This window comes from Sapajus apella, unplaced genomic scaffold, assembly GCF_009761245.1.
Source record: "Sapajus apella isolate SASKATOON/1434 unplaced genomic scaffold, GSC_monkey_1.0 scaffold55, whole genome shotgun sequence".
Taxonomy (NCBI): domain Eukaryota; kingdom Metazoa; phylum Chordata; class Mammalia; order Primates; family Cebidae; genus Sapajus; species Sapajus apella.
In genome coordinates, this window is record NW_022436995.1 from 407,016 (window position 1) to 429,584 (window position 22,569).

Below are 22,569 nucleotides of genomic sequence, written 5' to 3' on the forward strand. Positions count from 1 at the left end.
TTTTTCTTGCTTTGCTGTTCTATCCTATCTTGGTCCTTTCATACCAAGTTCATATACCACCTTACCACTTGAGTTATTTACTAAATTAAAGCATTTAATCATGTCACCGACTTCTCATAAAACACGTATATATTAAAGCCTCCCAGAATCTTGAGCCTCATCGTTAAGGTTCTTCACGGTACGTTCTAAATCTTTCTTTTTATTTATATTTTCTACTCTAATCTATGCACTCAGGGGACTAAATTAAAAATACATCAGAACCATTATGCTAAGTTCAGTGACTCACAAATATTAACACTAGAAAACTTGGTCTGAAGAGGGTTCCTTGAGGTGCTTGCTGTACCAGGCAGGTTTTTGTTGTCATTATTAGATCCTGAAGAGATAGTGAAACCTGAGGAAGTTTCCAGAGTGGACACAGCAAAGGGGCATATTTGAAGGACTATGATTATTTACCAAGCAGAGTCACAGCATTTCAATATTTTAATGCCCAGAATGGCTATATCAGTGTGTCCAAACTGAATGTTAGTCCAAATTCATACTGCAGTATAAATTTCACACTTCTAACTCTTTCTCATGCACAGGATCAATCAAGTAAATATTCCTTGAACTGAATAAAATTAAAATATTCTATGAATTTTTATACCTTTAAATGTTTGCTCATAAGATTTCTTTTATATTCCTCTAGTTTTTCATTATAAACCTTCAATTCATTTTTTTTGTGAATTGGCTGCAACACTAGCTCTCGTCTTCAGCCTTCTCAGAACCTTCACAGTCAGAATTCACGGCTGCCTTCTCCATAGAAAAAATAACAATCAATATATATTCTTAACAGTGGCAACCACAGGAAGACTTTAATTATGGTTGCTTCTAAACTTGTTTAGAATAGATTTTCAAATTTCATCACTTTGTAAATCTGTAACGAAAGCCAAAGGGAGTGTCTTTCCCTATAGTGCTCAGTAAATGCCAAATAAAAAAATTTAAGATGAAGCCATGAATCCTGGATGAATAATCATATTGAAAAATACACCCATATGAGTGCTGTAAACACTTTTTTATGTATTTGAAACCCAAAGAAGATAAGCAGTTGTGAGCACAAAGGGGGGAAACAAGAACTAGAGCTGCTGTTAAGGTGAGAGCTATATGCTAGGGCAAAACCCCATTTTTACACTTTTATCTTTCAATCTCATGTTACTTTAATAACTCAGAGTGTTTTAATTTACTTTCAGTAGTGAAATAAATATTATAACGACCTTTTCACTGGACAGAAAAAAATATAATTTTTCCACATTGTAACACGGAGTATATTTTTCTCAACTTTCTGCTGAATAGGTCATCCAAGGGCAAGAAAAAGTAACTTGAAATTGAACTTTGTTAGTACTGTACAGTGATGTCAACTTGCAAGAAAAGCGTTAAGTCCCTTCCTTCCTTCCTTCCTTCCTTCCTTCCCTCCCTCCTTCCTTCCTTTCTTCTTTCCTTCCTTCCTTCCTTCCCTCCCTCCCTCCCTCCTTTTCTTCTTTCCTTCCTTCCCTCCCTCCCTCCCTCCCTCCCTCCCTCCTTCCTTCCTTCCCTCCTTTCTTCTTTTTTTGAGACAGGCTCTTGCTCTGTCGCCAGGCTGGAGTGCAGTGGCATAATCTCAGCTCACTGCAACCTCTGCTTCCCGGGTTCAAGCGATTCTCCTGCCTCAGCCTCCAGAGTAGCTGGGACTACAGGTGCATGCCACCACACCCAGCTAATATTTGTATTTTTAGTAGACATTGGGTTTCACAATGTCAGCCAGGATGATCTCAGTCTCTTGATCTTTTGATCCTCCTACCTCAGCCTCCCAAAGTGCGGGGATTACAGGCGTGAGCCAACACGCCTGTCCTATTCTTTCTTTTTAAGATGACCTTCCTGTAACTCCTATTTTTATTTTATATTTTCTCATATACTATGTATAAATATTCACTGAATATCATAAAATAATTCCAATTTAGAGCAAAATTGCTCTTTTAGCTGTATAAACAGAACATAGCATGGTCACATCCATTACGGGCTTACTTTCCAACTCTCCTTCAAGATATTCACTGTATTAAAAATTAGAACTAACTTTTGAATAAAGTCCATAACAGGAAGTACACAGTTTCTGTTCTATCCTGTATATCCTCAGCTTATTTATCTGCCTCTGAGACAGAATAGGGTAATTTCTTAAAAAGTGCTCCATCTTTGCTTTTTCATCAACTTTTCATTTGTTTCCAATCTTGAGTTTTCCAACTCTGTGCTACAAATGTCTAAAAGAACTGTGAATAATGAATCTCCTAATGCTTTTTTCCATTTTGTAATTTTTGGCCTTTCAGTTCAATGTAAACCCTTCTAATAAGGACTATCATGAGCTGTATGTGGTTTCCATCAGCACAGGTATTAGAAATGACTTACAATGTTAGTTCTGTCATATAAACCACTTACTTTTCTTTAGGCTTATGGTAAGTAGATGACTGAGAAATTTATTTTCTGTATCTTTGTTTCTCATTTTCACCTCTGATGCCTATATACACTAAATGAGAGAAAAAAATAACTATCCCTCAAAAAGTTTTCCAACATCTCATTCTATTTTGTCAATCCTTTTATTTCCGCTCAGACTATTGGTTAAAATCATTGTGGAGACATCATATAAGCTAGTGAATCTTTTCTAAAGTTGGTACATATATTTGCTTTAGTTTTTAATTCTTATTTTCACGAAGAGTCGGTGAAATCCTGACTTGTTTGGTACATTTTTGTAGCTCGTTTCTAGTATACTTTATGTTTTCAATGATTTAAATTATTTTTATTTTTTTCTCTGGGGTGTATAGAAAATAAAGTGAGAATCACTGTGGAAGGGAATATGTTAGAATAATAGGTTTATATTTAGGTAGCAGTGGAGGAAATAAAGACTTTTTTATGTCTAACGCATATTCTTTTTTCTGCAAGTTAAGCCTTTCTCCTTTTGTGTGTTAAGATAAAAATAATTTACATTATTCTCTGAAGGCATGTGCCAATGTGGAACACATTAAAAGTCTTACTGGAACACATATATTTTCTTCCATATTCCATCTCCTATACTTTCCAGGTGCTTTATCTGGAAATGTGACAGAAAAGCAAAATAAAACGGACGTTAAAAATTATTTGTAACCAGTTAGTGCAGTAAAACAAATAATTACTTTCTAAATCTTGGTCTTGAGATTTATGAACCACTATAAAATTAATTTATATAGATACAGCTATAATTACAGATTACAAATCTCAAAAATTTACTAGTCCTACCTCTTTTATAACCAAATGTGATACATTGTAATATTTGTTTCTAGCCAACAACCAGAAATTTTAAAACTTATCCTTGCTTAATTTTTCCAGGGGTTTATAATCCAAGTAAGAAAAAAATAATTGTTATGACTAACACAAATTTTTTCTGTTGCGGTTTAAACTTTTAGTTTTTTGCTTGTTACTGAGATGGAGACAACTATCATTCTCTTTTAAGGTTCCATTAGATGCTTAGAGAAAATAAAGCTGTTATCTAGGCCTTTTGTTTGTTGTATTCTTATGAACATGTTCATATTTTGACAGCAATCCTCTGGACACTCTCTCAGTCATGTTCTGATTTCAAACTTCCTGACTACATACTGACTCAGGAATGAAGTCAGATTTTCTTTTTAGAAGATTTGAGTGATTTGTTTTGTTTCTTTTTTGTGGTGTTTTTTCTTTTTTTTCCTTTTTTTTTTTTTTTTTTTTGAGGTTTCACTAGCTGAAGACATCTCATCTCACTGGAATCGGTTTACCAGTAAACATATTTTAGTTGTTTCATCCCCTTTGTTCTCACCCCTTATACCTCATCCCCTTACAGCAAATTAAGAAGACATTTAGAGAAATACATTTTTTTTATGTAAGCAAATAAAAGGAAATAAATTACAGATAGATCATGTCATTTCCCGAAAGCAGTTCTAGTCCAATTAAGATGTCTGTTAGATAACACTTAAGGCTCCCTATTTTCAGTATTTAAAAACACCGCATATCTGATCAAGATCCAGCCCATGGAACATAAACTGATACTAAAGTTCAATCTACAATAGGCCTAGGTGTCTTAGATGTCTGTACTATTTTAAATTTGTCTACTTAATTTGTCTCAGAGATGAACAAAATTTATACGATTTGGTTTGCACTAAAACTAAAAAATGCATTGTAGGGAAGCAGCCCTACATCACCCGTGGGTACCCCGTGTTCGGTGGCAACAAAGGAATGACAAAAAGATTGAGAATGTGGGACTGGGGCCCATCACTCATTACTGGAGGTGACAGTGAATTCCCTGAGCTCTGATTATCCACACTATTTATTGATCTATAGGGTAGGGGTGGAGTGATGGTGGAGTGAATCTGTGAGCCAGAACTGGTGTGTCATGCTAAGGATGATAACAGTGGCCATTTAGGAGTTTCACACAAGAACATGTGTTTATCTTTAGCTTATTATCTATGTACAGCTGGTGGAACACAAACCTTACAAGGAGACTATCAGTCTGGCTACATCATAGTGCTACAAAGGGGTTTTATGTCCTTGAGCACAATATTTATGGTAACAGAGCCGAGGTCACCCCACACCGGAACATGAGGCATCTTCCTCCCCAGAGATCTCCTGCAGCTTTCTGCAGTTTGTTGTTCCTTGTTTATACATTACTCATAACCAATGTATGTAGGCACTCTGTAAGCCCTTTCTCCTTTGCTGCTTTTCCCAACAATATATAATTTATTCATAATATTCAAATTACAGTTCAAGAATACAAAAACATAGACTATGCTTTTCATTTATATGACACCAAGCAGTTGAATTTTTCAAGTTGATAAGAGAAATTACCATTTCTACCCGCAATGCAAAATGAAAATGATAAAGTCAAAAAGATAACTCCCACCACTAAATAATTTTGTTTGAAATATAAATTGTCATTAGTCTTTCAACAAATTGGGAAAAACAATTTGGAATCCATATTGAGCTCTATCTTTTGTTTTGGTAACAACTATAATCTTTCAAGTGTTTCCTGTTGTTTTTTACTCCCTAGTTCTTGTCTAGTTTGGCAGAGGACAAGTGTTATAGAGTAAGATAACCTTTATTCTGTCACTATAGAGAATGTGTCACTATAGTGAATGACTGTAGTGTAATATAATTTTTCTCCTCAAAGAATAAAACAAAGTATATAAGCATCTGTGAACTGCAAAATTTATTTAGTCAACAAATATTTATTAAAGGTCCATTATCTACCCTTAATAAAGTCACATGTCTTGCTATAAGTACAATCCACGAGAAACACTTATGTTAGGAATATGACTATTAGATAGGATATTATGGCATGGGAGAATATTTTCATAGCTTTTAAATATATTACAACTGTTAATGCTTCATTATGCAAAATTTATGTAAAACATATATCTGTATAGTTTGTAAACAAAAGTTTTTTCTTATTATAGTGCAGCTAAGTATCACAGAATTTTAGCCTAAAAGAGGCCTAGATACTACTAATTCCTATAACTTAATACAGTAAAACACTGTATAGAAAAGGTAAATACTGCATAACTAATTATTAAAAGACGTGGAGTACAATCTCAGATCTTCTGATTCTCAACCCAATTCTCTTTCAAAAATAAGAAACGCAATGCTTTCTTGTAGACTGTTTTATGATACTACATACTGTTTCCTGACAATAATTTAAATTATTTACAGAGGCTTTCTTTTACATAACTCTCAAAAGTGCAAAATGATTTTATCAACATTACCTTGGGGATAACAGAAATCAAAATTTGGGCCAAAATGAAACTTTAAATAGATTTCAATGAATGTATTGTACATTTTTAAGACATATTGTCTTTACTAATTTCAATAAGTTCAAATTTTCCACAAACCTGAAATGCAAGTAGGCTCTTCTGATATTAATGTGGAATTTTTCAATATGATTTACAAGAAAAAGAATGCAACAGATGCCCTTTCTATCATTCATTTATTTCCCAACTATATTGAGAAAAGGTATAGGTGTTATTTTATTTTATAATCTAAGAGACAATTAGTTATATTCCCTACTTTGTACAAAAGGAAGAGCACTGACCTTACCTATGCCGTGTTCACATCCTATGGTCCAGTTGAGAATCCTGCCTGAGAGTTGGCTGTGTAAACATAGATCAGCAGAGAAGAGTCACCATGCTCCATAATATGAGAAGGCACATATCTGCTGGCTACATTTCATTCTTCCCTATTTGGGAACATTCCTCTGAGCTGAGTGGTCTTCCTGCCATTTGGGTCAATAAAGTATTTCCAACCAAGGAAATCATTGAGACTCTTCAATAAACATAAAGCAACTTTCATTTGCTATCAAAATTAAACAATATATATTTGTAATTTAAAATTAAATTGTACTAGAATTATAAAAAATATTGTTGATGGCATTGTGTATCCAGCAGTCTTTACCTTTTAAGGCAACCCAAACAAGCAAACTAAGAATAGATTTTTTATGTAATGAAAAATTAAGTTCCCAGTTTCACAAAATTAATTTGTCTCGATACTGAAAATTCTAGATTTGGGTGTAAAAATCTGAAAGTATTAAGATTATTATACATAAGAAAATAGCTAATACTAATATTTTGGTACATTTAGATAAAGCAAAATGTGACTAAAACTTAGGTTAATAAAAGTTAAATTCAAAATGGAATCGGAAGAGCTTAAAACATAAAGACATAATTGAGTAAATTACAAGAAACAAAATATATCTGTTTTCTCAGATACCATTACAGTAATAAAAATGAAATATTACTCCATCGGCAATTACATCTTTATTACTATTTAATTCTAGAAGTTTGATTTGCTCAACTAATATCATTATAATTTATGACATAAGTTCCTAAGTACTGTCAAGAGATATAAAATAATTTGTATAAAATATTCGCCCAGATGTACAAAACGTTATCATGTGAAATTTATTGGCTTAATGTTAAAATACATATCTTGTTAAAAGGAAAATAGGCAGGCACGGTGGCTTATGCCTGTAATCCCAGTACTTTGGGAGGCCAAGGCAGGCAGATCATGAGGTCAGAAGTTCAAGACCAGCCTCGCCAGTATAGTGAAATCCTGTCTCTACCAAAAAATTAAAAATCTAGCCAGGCATAGTGGCACGTGCCTGTAGTCCCCACTACTCAGAAGGGTGAGGCATGAGAATTGCTTGAAGCCAGAAGGCAGAGGTTGGAGTGAGCCGAGATCGCACCTCTGCACTCCAGCCTGGATGATGATAGAGTGAGACACCATCTCAAAAAAAAAAAAAGAAATATTTTGATTGATGTTATATAATATTCACAAGAAAAGTTTATTACAATAAAGAAAAAATCTTAGCTATTAAGATATACTAGTTAATAAATATAAATTAGTGAATTAAGAGAAACAAGTATAAGTCAGCAAAACATTTTTTAAATGTATAAAAATAAGGAGCACAGTGCCACTACAAACATGGGCAATCAAGGACCCATCTTGGACCTGGGCTTTAGAGTATCCAGTTCTTACCTTGTGTGACCATGCCTCTTCGTCCTAAGTAAGGAGTCAATGGAGCCAACAAGATGTGTCCTTATTAAAGCTTTTACTAATTCTAGGCCATGCTGTGGATCCCAAGACACTGAAATAGCTGCTCAAATTGGATGAGTTCACTTTGGCTCTGTGTAAATCTCTTCTTGATTCTGTCTTCTTGAGGGGCAAAGAAGCTATTTGTATGCCTAACTATATAGGTTGTACTTGACCTTTTGTGGAATACATGGGTACTATCAGATGCAACGGTAGATTGGTAGACAAAAACAAGAAAGCATAAAATTAGTATAGACGGCACAGGTATTTTACAATGTATGGCTCTTACCTTCTCTGCAAGGAGACAAAGTAGAATCCTTCTGTTTCCCTCAATGGCAACTGCTAACATAATCTGATGAATAGTTTATTAATTGCCTTTGTGTGTGAACTGCTACTCTTATTCTAAGAATATACTTTTATTTTAAAAAGAATTTCCAAGGTCTAACTCAGAATTTTGTATATTATGAGAAATAGTCTGTAAAGTGAGGGAGGTTTCAATAGCGACTCACATGAGACTAAATAATGTTATGTCTTTGTAGACACCCAGAAAGCTCTAGGACTACTATCTGCTAGGCTCCACTGCTTTAACAATGTGTAATAATCTATGCTCTCTTTCCGCATGCCAAATTCTTTAAAAGACTTAATCTTCTGAGTATGATGGCCCTTATGAATTGCTGAGTTTTCATGTTAGGCTTTCTTTTTGTCTACAAAATTAAATCCACATGTATTAGATGTTACACTTAAAAGTCCTTGAATTTTTTGAGTACATCAAAGAATCATATTAACAAATATTTCCTATTGTTCTAATTTCTATTGCCTGATGATTGAACACAGTGGGAGTTATGAACAATGGCTATCAATTCAAGAGCAATTAATGGGCAGCAAAGTTTATAGAGAAAGCAACATGGGCTGGAAGAAAGTGGTTAGATCAATACTACTTTTAAAATCTTCTAAATTTTAGGGAAGAAAAAGAGTCCCTGATGAACAAATAGTGCTCATCCACTTATAACATTCTCATCACAGTAATATGAACATTTCATGATGCTGGCACAGGAAGAAGTTCTGATTTTATTTTGGAAAGGTTATGTTTATAATCATGCACAATCTTTTAGATGATATTGGTTTTATAAAACAGGAGAACATAATACTCGACCTGTGATGACAAAAGTTGTTTATATAGTCAAAGTTTTCATCCTTTTGGCCTATTCAGAAGAGTTTCTTGTTCAAGGAGTATTCAATGGCAGAACTTCCATTTTGTCTCATAAACTGAATTTTGATTACAGCTTAACCTGGAAACAAAAAAGGAGAAATGGGAGCTGAAGGTGTAATTACAGATTGAATTCAATCAACTTAAAACATTTTAAAAGTTTAAGTATGATGAAGTTTTGCCTAAAAAGGACTGTAATTTTTTGTATATTAATTTAAATATAATTATCTAGACACATAAATTAGCAACGTCTAAGCGATAAATATTTCAAAGTAAAAGATTATTCCAGTGTAGACATATTTCAATACACACTAAGATTCTGTTAATTGATGATAATTTTCAGTAAATCATTAGCATTTTTAAGTAAAATCTAGTATAATAAAATAAATTATCTTGACTATATTTTTATTTCCTGAAAGATTAAATGAAATAATCTTAAATTCTGAAAAATATTATTCAAGAGTATTAGAGTATTAGAGATTTTGTGTTATGCAATCTAAACCACAAGTGGGGCACAAGTATTTCTTGACTGATATGGCAAAGTGTTAAAATAATATAAAAGTCCAAATGACGAGAAAATCTTTTAAGATTTATCATTCCTCACATCATGAACATGTGTCTCCACATTTGGGTCTCTTTTTCAAAGCACCAATTTGGAATTAGGTCAAGCAAAGAATGCTTCTATAGAGTATATTAATATTACTTTAACAGAAGAATGGTCACAAAAGTTTCCTTTGAGTTATGCAAAGATAAGAAAACGTTCATAACCACAGTATTATTTATTAATTACAGAGGATATTATTGCTTCTATAGTGCTTTCATGCTGGTTACAATACAGGTGAAAAATTACAAATTAAGATAGCAAAAACAGGATATTATTTTCTCCCTCTTAAATTATTTGCAAACTGAAGTCACAGGGTGTGGTAGGCAGAATTATAAAATGGCCTGGGTATTTTTAGCTCCTGATATCCACACCTGTCTGTAATCCCTGCCCCTTGAATACGGGCAGGACTAACAACTTTTCTAACTAATAGATTAGAAAAGAGGAAAGGTATTTTGAAGATGTAATTAAGGTCTCTAAGCAGTCAAACTTCTGTTAAACAAAAAGGAAATTAACTAGCTGGGCCTGACCTAATGATATGACGCTATTAGAGTAGAGATAAAAGAGATACTCCTACTGTGCATGTGTTCATTGCAGCACTATTTACAATAGCAAAGTCATGGAATCAATCTCAATGCCCATCAATAGTAGACTGGATAAAGAAAATGTGGACATATATACTATGAGATACTACACAGCCATAAAAATGAATAAGACTATATTCTTGGCAGCAACATGAATAGGAGTAAACTAGCGCAAGAACAGAAATCCAGATATCACATGTTCTCCCTTATAACAGGGTACTAAACACTGAGTATACATGGACACAAAGATAGGAACAACAGACACTGGGACCGATGTGAAGGTAGAGGGTGCAAGGAGGATGAAGCTCAAAAAACTACCTATTAAATACTATGCTTATTACCTGGATGATGAAATAATCTGTGTGATATGCATCAAATCCCTGTGATACGCAATTTATGAATACAACAAACCTGCACATGTACCCATGAAACTAAATGTTAAAAAAAATAAAGTTTTAAAAAGCCACATAAATAAAACATGACTGGAAAAACATCAGAGTCTATAGGGTTAAAAAATAACATACAGTAAGTCAATGCAAAGATACCCACATAAACAAAAACACGCACTCTTTCTCCTTTCTCTCTCTGTCACCCACATGCACATATTTAATGTGCCATGAATGTTCTCTTTCTCAAATTTGTGATACTCTTCAGGTTATGACACACAGGAATTTCAAAAAAAATTCATTTGAGCTCCCAAAGCAATGCTACGTAAAATGCTAACCTACTACAAACACACACCAGATAATTAAAGAGTTTTTTGTTTTCAGATGAAAAAATACCTTTATTTAACATATTGGCATATAGCACATAATATGTATGTATGTATATACAAATTATGATATGCATTTTAGATTTCTATATATATTTATGATAATATGCTCAGTTTTGTTTATCTTCTTAAGTGGAAAATAGCAACACTAAAGCAATTTCAAAACATTTTCCCCATAGCTATTTAAGGTTGTGTTTTCCTGAAATCAAATTTCATGTTAATTACTGAAATTTAGGTTTGCATGCTGCCACAAAAAAAAACAAACAAAAATAAGCACCTCTAAAGAAATCTTGGATCTATTAAACAGAAACCCTTGGCTGTTTTTAACTTTTTCAAATTCATGAGAGCAACAATCACGGGTCAAGAAATAGAAATCTTCTGTGTACAGGCTCTGTCTATTCTGACCACACATAAAATCTTCTTCAAATTGTTTTAACAATAACAGCATTTAATATTTTAAAGATAACCCTCCAATTCAAATTATTTTATCCTTTGTCAAAAAAATAATTTGTAGAAATGCATTGCAGTTTCCAATCAAATACACTACTTCTAGTGATTTACAAGTTGATTGTTAAATAGATGTGGACAAAAAAGGGCAAAATATTTCTAAATATTTCTACTTTAAACAGGGGGGAAGAAACCATTCATTCATTTAAGGAATAATTTACTATGTCTCTAGGTACTGAGGGGTTACAAAATATGGTGTAACAGCATAGGTGGTTGAACAATGAGAACACATGGACAGAGAGGGGAGCATCCCACACTGGGGTCTGTTGAGGGGGTCTAGGGGTGTGACAGCAGGGGCTGGAGAGGTTGGGGAGGGCTAACACGGGGAGAAATGCCAGATATAGGTGACAGGGGGATGGAAGCAGCAAATCACATTGCCATGTGTATACCTATGCAACAATCCTGCATGATCTATACATGTACCCCAGAACCTAAAGTACAATAAAAAAAGAGAAAAGAAAAATTATATATATATAATAACAGCTCTGTCCTAATATTTCCTCAGTTTTGGAGAGAATAGATACACAAATCAATTATCATAGCCAAGTGTGGGAATCTAAATTAAAATGAATAATAGAGGCATTAGGTTGGGCAACTGCAGAATAGTTATAATAAATAATTCATACATAAATATATATGTATATATCTACCCCATCCACATATACTCCTATAAATGTATTTTGTTTACATACATTTACATTTGTGTGTGAGGAACTCGATATAAAAAGTATAATATATAAGTATATAAAATAAATATTAAATAATTGGGAGTTTTCTATCACATTCAGAATTGGTAAAGCAATATAATAAAGTGTGAATTGTCCTTCAGTGAATCTATTTCAACTAAATTGAAATCAAATGTTAATGGAAACTTCTTTACATCTTGACAAGTATTTCTAAGTGTAATAATAAGTTTAAAAACTCATAAAACTCCAGAATAACCAAATATTTTTTTAATAACACAGTAATTGAAGGTGAAATATTAATTTAAAAATGAAAACATTTTAAAATGCAATAATTTGGGTGATGTTTAATGGTGAAAGAAAGTAAACAACCTGCTCCTGAATGACTACCAGATAAATAATAAAATGAAGGCAGGAATAAAGATGTTCTTCAAAACCAATGAGAATGAAGACAAAACATACAGGAATCTATGGGACACATTTAAAGCAGTGTCTACAGGGAAATTTATAGCACTAAATGCCCATAAGAAAAATGAGGAAAAAACTAAAATCAATACCCTAATGTCATGATTAAAAGAACTAGAGGAGCCATATCAAACAAATTCAAAAGCTAGCAGAAGACAAGAAATACCAAAGATCAGAGAAGAACTTAAGGAGATAAGATGCAAAACACCCTTCAAAAAAATCAACGAATCCAGAAGGTGGTTTTTTGAAAAGATCAACAAAATAGATAGACCACTAGATAGACTAATAAATAAGAAAAGAAAGAAGAATCAAACAAATATGATAAAAAATGATAAAGGGCATATCACCACCAATCCCACAGAAAAACAAACTACCATCAGAGAATACTACAAACACTTCTATGCAAATAAACCAGTAAATCTAGAAGAAATTGATAGATTTCTGGATACTTACACCCTCCCAAGACTAAAGTAGGATGAAGTTGAATCCAGGAATAGTCCAATAAAAAGGGCTGAAATTAAGGCAGCAATTAATAGCCTACCAACCAAAAAAAGTACAGAGCCAGGAGGATTCACAGCCAAATTCTACGAGAGGTACCAAGAGGAGCTGGTACCATTCCTTCCGAAACTATTCCAAATAATACAAAAATATAGAATCCTCTCTAACTCATTTTATGAGGCCAACATTACCCTGATAACAAAACCTGGCAGAGACACAACTAAAAAGAAAATTTCAGGCCAATATCCATGGTGAACATTGATGCAAAAAACTTCAATAAAATGCTGGTAAACCGAATCCAACAGCACATTAAAAAGCTTATCTATCACAATCTCACAATCAAGTTGGCTTTATCGCAGGGATGCAAGGATGGTTCAACATATGCAAGTCTATAAATGTAATCCAACACATAAATAGAACCAAAGATAAAAACCACATGATTATCTCAACAGATGCAGAGAAGGCCTTTTACAAAATTCAGTGGCCCTTTATGCTAAAAATTCTTAATAAACTAGGTATTGATGGAACATATCTCAAAATAACAAAAGCTATTTATGACAAACCCACAGCCAATATCATATTGGATAGGCTAAAACTGAAAGCATTCCCTTTGAAAACTGCCACAAGACAAAGATGCCCTCTCTCAACGCTCCTACTCAGCATAGTACTGGAAGTTTTGGCCAGGGCAATCAGGCAAGAAGAAGAAAAAAAGGGTATTCGATTAGGAAAAGAGGAACTCAAATTGTCTCTATTTGCAGATGACATGATTGTATGTTTAGAAGACCCCATCTTCTCATCCCAAAATCTCCGTAAGCTGATAAGCAACTTCAGCAAAGTCTCAGGATACAAAATCAATGTGCAAAAATCACAAGCAATCCTATACACAAGTAATAGACAAACAGAAAATCAAATCGTGAGTGAACTCCCATTCACAATTGCTACAAAGAGAATAAAATACCTAGGATTACAACTAACAAGGGATGTGAAGGACTTCTTCAAGGAGAACAACAAACCACTGCTCAAGGAAATAAGAGAGGACACAAACAGATGGAAAAACATTCCATGCTCATGATTAGGAAGAATCAATATCATGCAAATGGCCATACTGCCAAAAGTAATTTATAGATTCAACGCTATCCCCATCAAACTACCACTGACCTTCTTCACAGAACTGGAAAAAACACCTTAAACTTCATATAGTACCAAAAAAGAGCTCACATAACCAAGACAATCCTAAGCAAAAAACAACAACAACAACAACAACAAACAAGAAAATAAAGCTAGAGGCATCATGCTACCTGACTTCAAACTATACTACAAGGCTACAGTAATCAAAACAACATGCTACTGGTACCAAAACAGATATGTAGACCAATGGAACAGAACAGAGGCCTCAGAAATAATGCCACCCATCTACAACCATCTGATCTTTGACCAACCTGACAAAAACAAGCAAGGGGGAAAGGATTCCCTATTTAATAAATGGTGTTGGGAAAACTGGCTAGCCATATACAGAAAGCTGAAACTGGATCCCTTCCTTACACCTATATAAAAATTAACTCCAGATGGATTAAAGATTTAAACACAAGACCTAACACCATAAAAACCCTAGAAGAAAACCAAAGCAATAGCATTCAGGACATAAGCATGGGCAAAGAATTCTTGACTAAAACACTAAAGCAATGGCAACGAAAGCCAAACTAGAACAATGGGATCTAATTAAACTAAAGAGTTTCTGCACACCAAAACTATAATTAGAGTGAGTAGACAACCAACAGAATAGGAAAAAATTTTGCAATCTACCCATCTGACAAAGAACTAATATCCAGAATCTACAAAGAACTTAAAGAAATTTACCAGAAAAAAAAAAACCCAATCAAAAAGTAGGCGAAGGATACTTCTCAAAAGAAGACATTTATGCAGCCAACAAACATATGTAAAAAAGCTCATCATCACTGGTCATTAGAGAAATGCAAATCAAAACCACATTTAGAAACCATCTCATGCCAGTTAGAATGGCAATTGTTAAAAAATCTGGAGACAACAGATGCTGAAGAGGAAGTGGAGAAGCATGAATGCTTTTACACTGTTGGTGGGAGTGTAAATTAGTTCAACCATTGTGGAAGACAGTGTGGTGATTCCTCAAGGATCTAGAAATAGAAATGCCATTTGGCCCAGCAATTCCATTGCTGGGTATATACCTAAAGGAATATAAAACATTCTATTATAAAGACACATGCACGCATATGTTTATTGCAATACTGTACACAATAGCAAAGACTTGCAACCTACTCAAATGCCCATCAATGATAGACTGTATCAAGAAAATGTGGCACACATACACCATGGAATACTATGCAGCCATCAAAAAGGATGAGTTCACTTTCTTTGCAGGGACTTGGATAAAGCTGGAAACTATCATTCTCAGCAAACTGATGCAAGAACAGAAAACCAACTCATAAGTGGTTGTTGAACAATGAGAACACATGGACACAGGGAGGAGAACATCACATACTGGGGCCTGTCAGGTGTTGGGGGGCTAGGGGAGGGAAAGCAAGGGGTGGGGGCTTAGGGGAGGGATAGCATCAGGAGAAATACCTAATGTAGATGATGGGGTGATGGATGCAGCAAACCACCATGGCATGTGTATACCTATTTAAAAAACCTGCAGGTTATGCACACATACCCTAGAGCTTAAAGTATAATAGAAAAAAATAGTGAAAGAGAAAACCAAATAGAAATTCAAGGGGCAAAATTTGTACTACATAGGAATCAGTATATGCTCAGAGAATCATTTTTTATCAAAGTGCAAAAATAAATTAATCAAAAATAGTCTTGGTACCATAATTCCTCCAAATGAAAAAAGAAAAGAAACTTAAATAACCTACTCATAACATATATCATTAATCAAAAGGACTAACAATTAAAAATTAAGAAATAAAATCATGTAGTAAGTAGGAGAAAGTACAAGCAGTTCATTATACTGGTTAAGCACATGGAATATGGCGTTGGACTGCCTGTATTGAAATCGTGGTCTGCAATTTGCATACTGTTGTGACTTTAGTGAAATCATTTACTATTTACGTTTCTGGCTTTACTCATCTAAAAACATGAACAAAAATAGTGGCTTCATACAGGTATTTTGTGAGGATTAGAGGAGTCAACATATTGTAAAGAACAGTGTCTGACACATAAGCCTCATACAAATCAAACGAGATGGTAAACAAATTCTAAGTATTAAATCAATGGAAAGAAACAATACAAAAGTGAGTAACAAATTTATTTTTTAAAAGTGAAGCACTACTTCAAGAGACTGTAAATAGAAATGAAAGAGGAATAACAAATGGAAAAAATCATTATAACATAAGTGTGAGAATATCACCCTTGATGTAAATTTGTAAATAAAAAAAGAGATGAATGAAGCCACAGAAAAAATTGGGCAAAAACAGGTACTTCACCAAATGGCAATGTAAATGACTCATCAATTTATAAAGTGTGCTTAAAGTAACCGCTTAGAAAATGACAATCTCATAAATAACCACTAGACAAAAGTGAGACTTAAAATAGCAACAATAAGATATTTTTAAAAGGTAAGGCATTTTTAGCTCATCCAAGGTATTATTAAGAATGTTGACACAATCTCTGAGGATGGCAATTTGACACTTTAAGTCAAGATCTTTAAGTATATTTAAGTTATTTGACCCAGAAGTTACATATGTAATAATCTCTGTATCACAAATCTAAGGATGTATACAAAGATTCATGCAAAAATACATTTATCAAAGCCTTTTTTATGCAATAGACAAAATGTTAAAGCAATATGAATGTCAAAAAATAGAAAAATATTAAATTATGGCATGATATATTCAAACTAAAATTGTTACAAAGAATATTTCATGATTTGAGAAAATGTCTACAATATAGTATTTTGAGGAAAAATATTAAAATACTATTTAAGTAGCACTATCCTAATGTTTACAAAATAGAAACACAGAAAGAGAATATATTCAAATATTGGCAATAGTAGTATCAGTTTCATTAGCTTCTATTAATTTAGCTTTTTTCACTTACATTTTCTCTATTTTCCTATTTTTATTTTGAATGTGTTTAATAGTTATATAAATTATAACACAATTTATGTTTTTAATATGATCTTACTCTCTACTGAGGCAAACAAACTTAAGAATCCCAAAATGGGCATTTTGAAATTTAATTTTTTCATAGTGATTTCTTTTAAAAAATTAAGGCACTTTTGGTTTGCATTGTTTTGTATGATAACTTGGATTCAGTAACAGCTGTAAGCCATAATTTTAATGTTAAGATTGAAACTAATCACATTTCCAAAGTGACTATTAAAATTAGATGTATGATCTATTCACCGCCAGCATTATGTCCTTGTCTTTCACATGGACAGGTGGCTCAGTCTCCTTTGCTGTAAAGGCAAGGTTTCAGCACATGTTACACAGCAGCTCTGTTGCACACATTCAACCCTCCACCTCCACACCAATGGAGTCAGTGGTTCTTCCCACTGTGCTGTAAGGCATGAGATCTGGCTTCCCTAACACTTCTTGAAAGGTCTGGGAATATAATTGACATAACAAATCTCTTCTTTTCAAGTAGCAGTGTTTACACAAGGAGGATTTCTCAAGAAGTTATATAAATTAAAATATTTCAATCATTTTTGAAAGTACTTTTTGTACATCTTTCCAGCCAATTGCAAGGCATATATTAAAATCTGTTGAGTGCAATATCTAATTTTCACAGGAACTCTTCCAAATACTTACTATAACATGATCAACAAATAAGACTACGTTCCTACTCTCTCTTAGCCTATAATTCAGGTTCACAGAAAGAAAAGGCAATTAGAAAAGCAGTAAAAATGAATGTAGCATAATACTTATTACAAGAAAAGCACCTCACAATGAAACCCAGTCATGCAAAGTTAGGTAAGTCTTGCTGGAAAAAGTGACAACAATACTGAATGCTACAGGAAAATTAAGACTTTTCAGCTGCCTTGGATTCCACCTCACACATTTTATTTGGTTCTCACCTTTTCACTAAATGCACATTTTTAAAGTTAACAGTTACCTTCACATTGTCAAATTCAATGGTCAATCTTCATTTTCAAGCTACATGGTCCTTGCAGTAGGATTTCTCAAAATCACCATTTCTTCTTGTTGAAACCCTTCTTGTTGACAGAAGTGTTCCACTCATTAGCTGGCAGAAGCAAGATGGGTTGAAACCCATCTTGTTGACAGAAATGTTCCATTTTTAATTGTTTTACCCAACAAGTCTTTATACCTATGACTTACCACGTATTTTTCTAAGCATTGGAGATGAATCAGTGAACAAAAGAAAAAGAAAAGAATCCCTTGTCTTGCAGCATTTGCATTCTATTGGGTGGACATAGAAATTTTAAAAAGTAAGTAAAATGTATCATGAGTTAGGTTTTAAGTGTTAGGAAAAAAATAAACCAGGACAGGTATACTGTTAAATGTCAAGGTCTGTGAGGGGGGCAATTTTCAATAAATGAGTCTGAACACATTACACTGGAAAAGTTATATTTGAACAAGTGTTTGAAGGAGGTGAGGGACAAAACCACTAAGACCTCTGTGGGAAAGACATTCTAGGCAGAACAAATCACAAATGTCAAGTTCCAAAGTTAGGGTCACGCCTACCAAACCTCCAGCCCAAGCAAGGAAGCTCGTAGAGAGAAACAGAGAGGGCAAGGAAGAGAATACCAGGAAATAAAACAAGGGTAAAAACAAGGGGATAAGCCATCTGGGGAAGGTGAAAACAAAAATTTCAACCTGAAATTAAATTAAGATCCCCAAGGATTTGAATATAGAGAGAAAAAAAGAGAAGAGTGAGGATCGTGACTGAATTAATTCCTTTGTCAATCCCTCCAGGAAGATGAGGAACACTTCACAAAGGTGACTGATAGACGGGTGAGATGGCAGGAAAACTGAGAAAGTCCATGCTTCTATAAGCCAGTCAACAATGTGGTTCAACAAGAAGAAATGGCAGTTTTGAGAAATCATACTAAAAGACACATGTGATTTGATGTGAGGATTGATGATTGAATTTAGCAATGTAAAGATCACTGGTAACTGAAAAGACTGCATTTAATGAAAAAGTGGGAACCAAGTAAAATGTGTGAAAAAGTACTAGAGACAGCTTTGTAGGAGAGGTCTGATATAATGGGGAGGAGGTAACTGGGAAGTATCTGAAGGGGTAAATGTGGTCAAGTTTGATGGCTGATAAGAAAGATTTAGTAAAATGAACGTTGGTGATTAATTAGTGAGGATATTTGCTAAAGGAAAGTCCTCAAATAAAGGAAAAGCAATGAGGTCTAATAAACAAGTGGTAATTTTGATGCAGTATTGAAAAAAACGAATGAGTTATGACCAGGAGATCTAAGTTTCTCTCAGTGGCTGACGTGAATAAAAGTTATCTGTACAGCAAGGGTAGCGATGATGGTCCAGAAAAAATAGTAGTAGCAAGGGTTTATATGCTGGAAGGTATAAGTATATTTAAATCCCTCACTTCCCATTACTAAGAACAGGAAAGGCAGATTCATATGTTCTCTTTAAGATGTAAACAGTTACGTCCTATTAAATATTTAATGTGTGTACATTCCCAGAGTTCTTCTTTTGTTGATGAAAGACAAAGGCAACATGTAAACAAATCAGTGATTTCTTTTAAACAAACACATATGTCAACTGACATGGCACTAGCACTTTTTCAGCTGAAGATTTTGGTCCAAATCATGTTCCTAACTAATGTGTGGGTGTGCATGAGAGAGAGAGAGAGAGAGAAAGAGAGAGAGAGAGAAAGACGTGTTTTCTCTGAGGCCTTTTGAGGCCTTTAAGGTTCAGGTTGAGCAAACAATGGCAATGACAAAAAAAAAGTCTTAGCTTTAAACCTTTTAGTCCTCTGGAGTTTGGTCTCATATCACAGTAAGTTCTTTTTTTTTTTTTTTTTTTGGACAGAGTTTTGTTCTGGAGTGCAGTGGCACGATCTTGATTCACTGCAACCTCTGCCTCCCGCATTCAAGAGATTATTTTGCTTCAGCTTCCCATATTGGCTGAGCTCGAACTCCTGACCTTGTGATCCACCCGCCTTGGCCTCCCAAAGTGCTGGGATTACAAACAGGAGCCACTGCGCCCAGGTGTTTCAGCTTCCCAAGTAGCTAGGATTACAGGCATGTACCACTATGTCTGGCTAATTTTGTATTTTTAGTAGAGATGGGGTTTCACTATGTTGGTCAGGCTGGTCTCAAATTCCTGACCTCAGGTGATCCACCCACTTTGGCCTCTCAAAGTGCTGGTATTTCACTGTAGGCTACCATGCCCAGCCAGATAAAGGTAAGTTCTATGAGAAGTGATTTTAAAGCTTCAGAGTCACTCTTTGTTGGCATAGCTCATTTTCAATCATCTAAATATGGATTCTTAACTTTTACCCCAAAGTACCTTTTTTATATTTTGTCAGCCACTAAGTTACCAGATCTAATTCTCCACCCAAAAATGTGCCAATTAAAAAAAAAAACTCAGAACTTTAAAAAGTACTTATAAGTCCCTGAAAGAATATTATTGCTTCCAAAGGGTAAAGGATTTTTTCTACATCAAGGACAAATGCTGTAACAGAGGTATAAGGATATGATTTACCCTTTTGCCTGAAACATACAAAAATAAATGAAACATATTAATGAATGGTTTGCAAGTTATTGGACATCAGTCACCAAGGAACAGGGGTGCCTAAAAACACAGATATAAAAAAGGCCCTATGATTGTCACAGCTTATTGTCTTACAAGAGTTTCCAAGGTATGGAATAGAAAGGGAGTACATGCAAAACCAATGGACCTCGAGTTGAGAGTCCAGGAGAACCAAGGTGAAGAACCACAGAGAGAAGAATTTAATAGAAAGAAGACTTCAAAGGTCTTTAGAGAGTCCCCCTTAGGTATTCAGCAAAATACTAGTCAACACAAGCACTGAATAAACTACCCACGATCAGGAAAAGAACCATCCAAAAAGGAGTAGAGATTTTGACTACTCTGTACCACAGAAGAGAGTTCCACTACTCTCTACCACAGGAGCTGATGTTACCACAGGGCCAGTCTGACTAAAAATATCATAATTCATAAGTCTTTGGATAAAATGTCTTGATTCATTATTAGCACAAAATCAGCTTTGGCCTAAAGGCTGTTCTTGTCCTGTCTAACAGATTTTAAGATCAAGATCTAAGTGATCAAACTGTTGTCAAGTAATTTAGCTGCATCTTAGAAAAACATTTAAATATATTTGCAGGAATATAGAAATGTTCAACCACAAAAAGATAAAATTCAAAATACATGGCATTGAATCAAAATTAACCAGTTAGCAAAGAAGCAGAGAAGAATAAACCATAATAAGGAGAAAGATTCAATTAATCAAAATAACCCAGAAATGACACAGCTGTTAGAATTATCAGGAAAAGACATTGAAATAGTTATTAAAACATAATCCATATGTTCAAAAACTATTAGAAATATTGAACAAATTAAGTAGAGACAAGGGAGTAAGAAAAGAGACTAAAATAGAACCTCTAAAGATGACAACTACAGTTACTGAAATGAAAATACACTGAATGGGCTTAATTGCAGATTAGACATCACAGACAAAAAATGTAATAAACATGAAGACAGAGAAACAAAAATAATCTAAAATTAACATATATAAAAATTTTTAATGATAGAAAATGATTAAAACTGTTGGAAAACTCCAAGATGTATAAAAGACACATGAAAAAAAGAAAAAAAACAAAAAGGCATATAAAAATTGCTCAGCATAATTGATCATTAGAGAAATCCAAATCAAAACTACAATAAAATATCATAGCACCCCAGTTAAAATGGTTTTTATCCAAAAGTCAGACAATAACAATTTCTGATAAGGTTGTGGAGGAAAGGACCATTTGTACATTGTTGGTAGGAACCTAGTACAACCACTATGGGAACAGTTTAGAAGCTACTGAAAAAACTAAAATTAGAGTTATTACACAATCTAACAATCCCACTGCTGGTTATATTCCCAAAAGAAAGGAAATCAGTATATCAAAGAGATATCTGCACTCTCATGTTTTTTACAGCACTGTTCATGATAGCCAAGATTTGGAAGCAACCCAAGTGTTCATCAACAAATGAATGGACAAGGAAAATGTGACATATATACACATAATGGAATACTATTCAGCCATAAAAAAAGAATTAGGCCCTGTTGTTTGCAACAACATGGATAAAACAGAAAGTTATTATGTTAAGTGAAATAAGCTAGGTACGGAAAGGCAAACATTGCATGTTCTCACTCATTTGTGGAATCTAAGAATCAAAACAGTTGAACTCATGGAGATAAAGAATAGAAGGTTAGTTACCAGAGACTGGGAAGGATAGGCAGGGAAAGGCACGAAAAGGTAATAGATGCAAAGAAAATAGTCATAAAGAATGAATGAGACCTAGCATTTTGTAGCACAATAGGGGGACTATAGTCAATAATAATTTAATTGAATATTTTACAATAACCAAAAGAGTATAATTGGATTGTTTGTAACACAAAGGATAAATGCTTAAGAGGATGAAGGCAAAATTTTCCCTGATGTGACTATTACGCATTATATACCTGTACCA

At 34.0% G+C, this 22,569-nt stretch overlaps 1 long non-coding RNA gene across 1 annotated transcript; it reads right to left on the reverse strand.

Moving 5' to 3' along the window:
- Positions 1 to 6,818: 6,818 nt before the first annotated feature.
- On the reverse strand, positions 6,819 to 22,048 carry LOC116527507. Its single transcript, XR_004258588.1, has 3 exons — positions 21,955 to 22,048; positions 7,087 to 7,090; positions 6,819 to 6,831 (listed from the first exon to the last, which is right to left on the reverse strand). It is a non-coding gene; the product is annotated as an uncharacterized LOC116527507 (long non-coding RNA).
- Positions 22,049 to 22,569: the final 521 nt, after the last annotated feature.